This window comes from Hemicordylus capensis, chromosome 2, assembly GCF_027244095.1.
Source record: "Hemicordylus capensis ecotype Gifberg chromosome 2, rHemCap1.1.pri, whole genome shotgun sequence".
NCBI lineage: Eukaryota > Metazoa > Chordata > Lepidosauria > Squamata > Cordylidae > Hemicordylus > Hemicordylus capensis.
Window position 1 is genome coordinate 332,894,998 of NC_069658.1, and position 9,195 is coordinate 332,904,192.

General features: G+C 43.6%; 1 long non-coding RNA gene across 1 annotated transcript; it reads left to right on the top strand.

The window, feature by feature from the left end:
* The first annotated feature begins 5,066 nt into the window (after positions 1 to 5,066).
* LOC128344116 (uncharacterized) lies at positions 5,067 to 8,271 on the top strand. Its single transcript, XR_008315678.1, has 3 exons — positions 5,067 to 5,146; positions 6,966 to 7,075; positions 7,976 to 8,271. It is a non-coding gene; the product is annotated as an uncharacterized LOC128344116 (long non-coding RNA).
* The last annotated feature ends 924 nt before the right edge of the window (positions 8,272 to 9,195 follow it).

Below are 9,195 nucleotides of genomic sequence, written 5' to 3' on the forward strand. Positions count from 1 at the left end.
CTACATACGTAGGTTTCTCCTCACAACAACCCTGTGAAGTAGGTTAGGCTGAGAGAGAAGTGACTGGCCCAGAGTCACCCAGCTAGTTTTTATGGCTGAATGGGGATTTGAACTCGGGTCTCCTCGGTCCTAGTCCAGCACTCTAGCCACTACACCACACTGGCTCTTAGAAAAGTAGTTGCACCCACGTTCCTCACTTCTGTTTCGGAAATCTAACATGTGAGACACTTGCCCCTTTTGTGCCTCCCTCAGTTTTTTTTCCCTTGTGACACTACTGTTTCTGCAACAGAGATGTCAGAGAACACTCAGGGAATGCCAGGCACTGATATTCAACAAATTCCATGAAACGGGGCTAGCACATGGCAAGCAGCTTTCAAATGTTAATGCCCTTAGAAGCAGTACTCCTAACATACACAACAGGAGAGCTTCAATATGGTTCAAAGCCTCCAATGGAGAAAGTTCTACTTTCCCTCCTCCCAACCCTCACCCCTACACACTTTCAAAGCTTGCAAAGGTCAGTTTTGAAAAGAAGCTGACCACCAGAGATTGGGACAAGGCAGTATTTGACATTTCACCTCAGGAGCCACACAGTGGCTCACCTACATAATTTTGGAGCCCAGTCCTGAAGGGCTTCGGAGACCCCACCCCACCGCAAGGGCAGCACCGCCCCATTGCCAGGTTGCGAGGGCTTAGGACACAGGGTTGTTGCTGGGTGGCTGTCGGCTCCCTCAGCCATCTAAGAGACAATTCTCACCAGGGACACAAGAGGTGCAGTGGTACAGGGGACAAAGTGTCAAGCTCTCTGGTTCCTCTCACGAAGAGCAACCCTGGTCACGAAGCAGGAGAACAAACCTAGGCATCTTGCCTCAGAATGCCTCTCCTACTCCTGGTCACAGGAAAGGTGGCAAACAAGATGCCAGGAAGAAGCAGCTCATCCTAAGGAGGCGGGGAGGGGGTAGAGGAGCCATAGCTCCCTCTCCTTCCAAGCTCCACTTACTCCTCTCTCTGTCCTGTCTCACATGCTGCCTGTGGAGTGGGCTAACCATTCCTCCGGTAGTGCTGCGTGGGGGAACCAGCCCCAGTCAAAATGAAGGCAGCAACAGCTGCACTTTCTTTGGTGACCCCCCCTGCCCTAGGCTTCTTAGGACACCCACTTCTGCCAGGAAGGGCTGCCGTGCTACTGCCTCCATCTCGGCTGGGGCCCAGCGACTGCTTGTAGCTTCCTGCTCAGCTCCGACAGCTGTGCTTCCTCCCAGCAGGCATGGGGTTAACCCTGCTTGGAGGGACTCCCCTCAGGGCTGGTTCAAGTGTTGCCATCTGCCCTGCTGAGGCAACACATCTGATGTGTGTGCCCCAGACGTGCAGGGGAGAGAGGGAGGCCAGATCCTGCTGTGCCCAACCCTTGGCAGCATCCCGTTTCACTCGCGAAGAGGGGACCTCCTGCACTACTTGACGGGGATAGCTGGTCAACCAATTGGAATGAGCAGGTAGACCAACTCTTTGAGGCAGGCTGATGCACTAAGACTGGAGCAGAGGATTGGTCTGCTAATCCCATTTGGTAGACCAGCTCTCCCTGGAAAACCAGGATAGCTACTCTACCAATTGGGATCGGGGAGTACACCAACCCTTCTCTCCATACTTGGCGTGTCAGCCTGCCTCAGAGAGCTGGTCTACCCACTGATCCCAACTGGTTGATCAACTCTCCCCACCATTTTGAGGCCCATCTTTCCAGCAAAATGGGCCTCAAAATGGTGCCCGAATAATCCAAATCAATTTGACAGAGGAAGTGTAACTCTGTTGGTCCTTTTGGATCTCTTGGAGGCTTTTGATACTATCAACCGTAGTTTCCTTCTGGAACGCCTGAGGGGGTTGGGGGTAGGAGGCACTGTTTTACAGTGGTTCCGCTCCTACCTCTCAGATGGATTCCAGATGGTGTCAATTGGAGACTGTTGCTCTTCAAAATCTGAGCTCAAGTATGGTGTCCCTCAAGGCTCCGTACTTTCTCCAATGCTTTTAACATCTACATCAAACTGCTGAGAGATCATCAGGGGATTTGGAGCTGGGTGTTACCGGTACTCTGAAGACACCCAGATCTATGTCTCCATGCCAACTTCTTCAGATGGCATATCTTCCCTAAATGCCTGCCTGGAAGCAGTAATGGGTTGGATGAGGGAGAATAAGCTGAGGTTGAATCCAGATAAGATGGAGGTACTTATTCTGCGGAGTCAGAACTCTAGAGACGATTTTGATCTCCCTGTTCTAGATGGGGTCACACTTCCCCAAAAGGAACAGGTTTGCAGTCTGGGAGTACTTCTGGATTCACACCTCTCCCTGGTTTCTCAGGTTGAGGTGGTGGCCAGGGGTGCTTTCTATCAGCTCCGGCTGATATGCCAGCTGCGCCCATTTCTTGAGACCAGTTACCTCAAAACAGTGGAACATCTGTTGATAACCTCCAGGCTTGACTTTTGTAATGCACTCTATGTGAGGCTGCCCTTGTACATAGTCCAGAAACTTCAGTTGGTTCAGAATGCAGCATCCAGGTTGGTCTCTGGGTCATCTCGGAGAAACCACATTACACCTCTGCTGATGGAGTTACACAGGCTGCCAATAGGTTTCTGGAAAATACAAAGTGCTGCTTATAACTTATAAAGCCCTAAATGGCTTAGGCCCTGGATATCTAAGAAACGTCTTCTTCACTACAAGCCCCACCGCCTATTGAGGTCATATGAGGAGATCCATCTCCAGTTACCGCCAACTCGTTTGGCGGCTACACAGAGACAGGCCTTCTTGGTCGCTGCCCCGAGATTGTGGAATGTGCTCCCTGCTGAGATACAATCCTCCCCATCTCTGGCAATTAAAAAAAAAAAACACAACACCCTGAAAACCCACCTTTTCACCCAAGCTTTCTCAGCTTCCTAAATTTTTTCGGTTTTAATCTCTGGTTTATTTTTAAATTTTTAAATTGTTTTAAGTTTTTTGTATATGTTTTAAACTTGTTTTATGCTATTGTAAACTGCCCAGAGATGAAAGTTTGGAGCAGTGTACAAATTAGATAGATAGATAGATAGATAGATAGATAGATAGATAGATAGATAGATAGATTTTGGTTGAATTGGGGTGATTCATCAAAGCAGCTGGCAAAGCCAGCTGCATTCAATGAATCAATTAGATAGGTCTGTGATTTGATTAAACCTCTAATCAAATTTGCAAATATTGATTTGTGTGCTTTATTTTTGTTGTCCGCATTCATTCTAGATGTTACCTTTGGAGCAGAGCAGACACAGGTAAGTCCCAGTGATTTCATTTTGTTATATTATTCATTCCCTTTTGCTATCATGAGAAGTTAAATGTATGGGACGAAATTAATGTTTTCAGCACAATTTTGGATTTGGATGCTCTAATTGTGTATAGTGTGGGTGTTAAAAAAAAGTCTGAACAGGACTTGTATGTGTGTATATGTGTATACCGCCCTCCCTTCACTCCCACAACCCCTGGCATTGAACAACAAATCAATGAACAAACAAATTAAAAAGAGTAATGAAACATGCATTTTTTTTTAAAAAAAGCTAACTAAAAACCAATAAACACTGCTCCAAAACCAAACCAGATAAAAATATACCCTCCCATTTACTGTAATCAGAATTAGCCTTGGGGTGAGCAAGCTGGGCGGTTGACCAGGGCACCTCCCTAAAGGGGCTGCTGTGCTTAGTTTGGTGGGTCACTGTTTGCTGAGTGCACAGCCTCCAATGAGCTAAGGAGAAAGAGGGAAGAAAACTGTTTTGGGAATTCTCTCTGGTAAGAGAAACCCTTTTTCATTATATCAGAGTGCACAGAGGCACAAAACAGCGGAATTTGGTTAGGCATGCGTGTATGCTAAGAGAAAAATAACTTGGAGCCAGTTCATAGTTTCAAATCAATATAAGGAGTATTTATTATAGAACTCCATTCTAGATAGTAAAGTGAAGAGATAGGATCTCTAATCTATCTATCTAGCTGGATGCAGAAGGATTCTGCATCTCTGCACAAATGGTGCAGAGAGAGAGGAGCTTGCATGTCGCAAGGTAGAAGGAAGGGAAGAGGAAGTGGCAGGAAGGAAGGAAGGAAGGAAGACCCTGAGATTACCAATCTACATATCAAAGGGATAGTGTCAGAGCAGTAGAGAAGGGATGACCAATATCTTGACTCTCTAGCCCTCTGACTTACTAGTCTGTCCTCCTATGTCATTGATACAAGAGACAGCACATAGTCCTTCACTTCCAACAAACTGAAGCTGCAGAGATTCAGTGCGGGCTCCTAGAACTGGATCAGGAGAGCACTGGCAGCGAAGCAGCAAATTATTGAAAGGTAGTTCTGGGCCCTGATCATGGGCACTTGCGGAAAAGCTTGGGAACAGTAGGGCCTGCCACACCACTAGGTTTTGGCAATACTGATGCCAGAAACACTCCTCAACCAGGGTGCCACCAATCCTAGGGCTGGCTCGGACTCTAACTCTCAGGTCCAGGGCCAGATGAGCAACTTCCTGCTCACTTAGCCCTGAATCCCAGCAGTCTGTGTTTGTTCTTCATAGGCATAATAAAAATAAAGATGTGAGGACTCCATTGAAACTGAAGCAGCTTCTTTATTGTCTTAGCTTTGCTTGAGCTTTGAAAGGTCTTTAGAACAAAGAGCAAAACAGAACAAAGACACACGCAGGGCTTGCTTAACACTCCCACTTCTTATAAGGCCTTTGGCTCCTCCCCTTGGTAGGATCAGATTTCACCACAGTGCTCTACCTTAGACTGCTGAGAGTCAAATCCTTGGCCAGATTCAGACATAATGGAGAACCAGAGGCAATGCAGCAAGAGGTCCCCACTCCCCAAACCAAACTCAACCCAAGCAAACTCCTACCTGAATGCTCAGTTTGAAGTGAGGTTGCTGCTTAGGCCTCCATTATGCTTCTGCCTCCCTTATATCTGAATTCAGTAATGAAGGCAGCCTCCACTGGGACTGAAGTTGAAGGAAGGAAGCTCCTCCCTCTCTGTGTCCTGATTGGTTGCCACAGCTGTCCATCAATCAAATGATGAGGCCTGGCAGCCAGTTCCCCCTCCTCTTTGCAGCCTTGCAGTCTGCAGAGAGGATGTCAACGTTTATGTCTGAATTCGGACAGGTAAGTGTGTGCAGGAGGGGTGGATCCGAGGGTTTGAATTTAGCCCTTGTCTCTATAACAGTAGCAACCTTGGAGTTCCAGGCACAAAAGCCACAGCCTAAGCTGATTTGTTTGAAGGCTAATGTCACATGTTGAACTTTGCATGGATCACTTTTTGCATGTTCTTTGAATGACTGACCAGCTAGTCCTTTCTCAGTTGTTGTAGTACTGAGACTGTAGAATTCCTTTGCACCACTCCCTCTTAATTAGGATTCAGAGAGCCAATCAAAACACTGCTGCTTCAGAGAAACTGAATAATTAGTCATTGCCCTGGATCCTCCTGGTATTTGCTCTGTTCATGTCATGGCTCTGATGTTATATTGTTTTTGTGATGTTATCCTTATTGTTTCATATAAATACTTTACTGTTATTTTATTCTGTTTTAGTTGCTCATTTTATGTTGCTCTTAGCCACCTTATGGGTCCCGTTAGGACTGGAAAACAGGATATAAATGTTTTAAATGAGCAAATAAAATAAAAATGATACAGCTAAATCAGAAGACATGAATATTTTGGATAAAAGTTAGTTATCTGATTGGATGACTTCAAACTAGCAAGTAGAGATTTGTTTAGTTCCTTTGGAGATGGAAAAGGATTTCTACCTAATTTTTTTTTTTAAAGCATTCGGAAGAAGTCGTGCCTGAGGGTATGCCCCTTTGGGGGAGAAGTGTTAAATCTGGATAGGTGGAGAGGAACATTTTACCACATAGTTATTATGTATCTGCATCAGATGTGTTTTATAATTCTCCTTATCATAACATAGGGTGACACAGAAAAGCAGTTTACATGGTAGGCAGATACATACTAGCAGGTATACACAACAATTTATTTATTTATTTATTTATTTATTTATTTATTTATTTATTTATTTCAATTTTTATACCGCCCTTCCATTTACAATTAAAACAAAACCATTAAAACCAATAACAGTTAAAACAGAAACAATGTAAAACATCAATTAACATTTAAAACATCATTAAAAAAATTTAAACAATCAGAACAATTATAACCCTGAAAACCAGGTTACAGCATTAAAACAATTAAAACTAATTAAAAACCCAGGAAGGCCAGGCCAAACAGAAAGGTTTTAAGGGCTCTCCTGAATGAAGGTCAATAAAAAATTGAGATTGCAGATTTCTTCTGGGAGTGGATTCCGCAACCCAGGAGCAGCTACAGGCCTGCCCCTGAGTTGCCACCAAACGAACTGGTGGTAACTGGAGACGGACCTCCTCAGATGACCTTAACATGTGGTGGGGGTTATGTAGAAGAAAGCACTCTCTATGATAACTCGGATCCAAGTCATTCAGGGCTTTAAAGGTAATAACCAGCACTTTGTATTTTGCCTTGAAAAATATCGGCAGCCAGTGTATCAAAAAACGCAAAATATGGTCTCTCCAGGCTGTCCCAGAGACCAACCTGGCTGCCACATTCTGAACTAACAAGTTTTTGGACTACGTACAAAGGCAGCCCCATGTAGAGCGCATTGCAACAGGTATACACACCACTTGATCAGCAATATTCACTCGCTGTATTCCACCCCCTAGAGCAGCTAACAATAAGAATAAGAACAAAAAAAACCAAGGACAAAATAATAAAATTTTAAAAAGAAGGCAGTGATCCCGGGAACACAGAATCCCAGCACCATAACACTCTCAGTCTCAGTACCTCCAAATGCTCACCCAAAAAGCCCCAAAGAAGTTGCTGTATTTCTGTATCATTAAAATTGAAATAATCAGTCTAAAAGCTAAACACAGGGAAATGTCATATTGCTCTCTCTACAGATTGATTGCAGTATCTATGCCAGTAATATCTGCCCCCTGCTGTACCGGCCCCTTTGTGGTTCTGATGGCAAAACATATGACAACCCATGCGTGTTCTGTAACACAGTCACGTGAGTATATGTTTCACTTCTGTTGAGCAACTGAAGAGGACGAAGAAAGCTACTCTGCAGGCTATCCTCCTGAGAAGTGGCCTATTTAAGACAAATACTACATTGATTCTTGTTCTGTAGTTCTGAAGATCTACTTTCAAATAACTTTAGGACACAGGTGACCAATGAACTTTGGAAAAGGGGACGTTATCAAGTACATAGCCAGCAAGAAATATAGCAATGGTTTCCAGTTTCAACGAATCTCTCATTTCTTTCCATTTTTTCTTCTAAACACACAAAAGTGATATCCATACATAATTAATTTACTTACATCCACATCCATCCACCATACTTATTTCATTATATCTAACACAGAGCTGGTTCAGACAAACATATGTCAGCTCACGTGTTGAGGATGGGGACATGGCGAGAATGCACCCACTCGGTCACTAAGTATGTCTTGACACATGAGAGGGGTGATAATCCAAATCACCCCTATATACACACTACAAAAATGATTTTGGAGCACATCTACAGAGGCAATTTGGATGGATGCTCTTCTCACATCATTAACAGACATTCTGACAACACATCAGGACATCCTTTAGTGACATCAGGGTGTCACATCCCTGCCCTCCAAACCAGCTCATACTTAGATAACCAAAACTCAGTCCCATCTCTGTCATCGGTTAAATCCATTTATTATCACATCTACCACAAATGAACAGTGAAACTAGGAGAAAGAGGACATTTAATCAGGTGTCATGGCCATACAGTTAGCAATGTCTGCCAATTGCTACTGAGCTCATATTTTAAGTTACTCTATACACCAAATGTTTATATCTTCCCAGGGATTTTTTAAGCTTTCATTATCTGGATTCTCATACTAAGTTTTTGACTTTGTCTTTTTCTCATCAGCAGAAGTCATGGATCACTAGTGCTGAGACACAAAGGGGAGTGTTAGAACTCAGCTGAACTTCAACAAGACCAAGGAACATCCACTAAAGACGTTCTGCCCAGAGATGCAAGTTTTGGGCAGTATAGAAATGTAAATAAATAAAATCCATGTCTCTTCATGCTTCAGCATTCATTGAAAATTGAAAATTGTGTCGCAACAGAAAAACCAATATTAAAGAAAAATCAATATTATCCTTGTGGCTAATGAAAACCTTGCAATATTTTAACGCATTTTATCAATAAAGTAAATTACGCATTATCATCTACCTTGGATTCTTATTTTGGGATAAACATCTCTCCCTCATGCATTGACTTCTTATCTGTTTTAAAATGTATTCATTCTCTTTCTGTTTTGACACTCAGTAAAAACCAAACATTTGTAGAATTTGTGCAAGAGAAAAATATTGGGAGGTTTATTACTAGTAAATAACACATGAATAGCAGAACTAAACAATGAGGAAAGCTAATGCTGGACTTTGATACTTGACTCTGCAGGCAGTGGGCTACATGTGAGAACTAGCAAACCAGTGAGTTGTCTAGGCATGAACCCTTCTCTTGACGTGCTTGATTTCTAGTTTTCCCAAGGGAAAATTCTTAACTATGTGATTCACCCATCAACAGCCTCAAGTGCTACGGCCCAGCAAGAGCCATGCTGTATTCTGCTCGTTGTGTAGCTTGGTTCTTAGCATCTTTGTTGACTGGGATATTTTTAGAAGAAAGTCACAGCTTTGCAACTGAGCAACACATCTCATTAAATACAGGTTTGCCCTAATCACATTTTAGGGGAAGACCGGTGGGTGGGGGGAGGGGTTCATCCTAAGAGCACAAGTAGGCACTTGGTCAGGGAACTGGCTGACTTCCATGCAGCTTCTTCCCAGGTGTCACTCTGACATTACATGTTACCCTAACCAGGAGAAAACTGCCTGGGTGAGAGAGGGAGGTAAACTGTAGAGTGGAAAACCATGTGACAAGAAGGCTTGAGACTGTGAGATTGTGTGTCCTTTAGCTCTTAAAATCAGACCAACTAGATTACCCTTCCATCCACAGAAGCCCTGGCCTGGTTTGGGCTGTGCATGATAACATTGGTCTCAGAGATTATTCTTTTTGCATCCCAGCCTTACAGAGTTTTAAATTTCAGGGCCTTCCAGACACAGGTTATTTCATCATGAATATTCATTTTTATG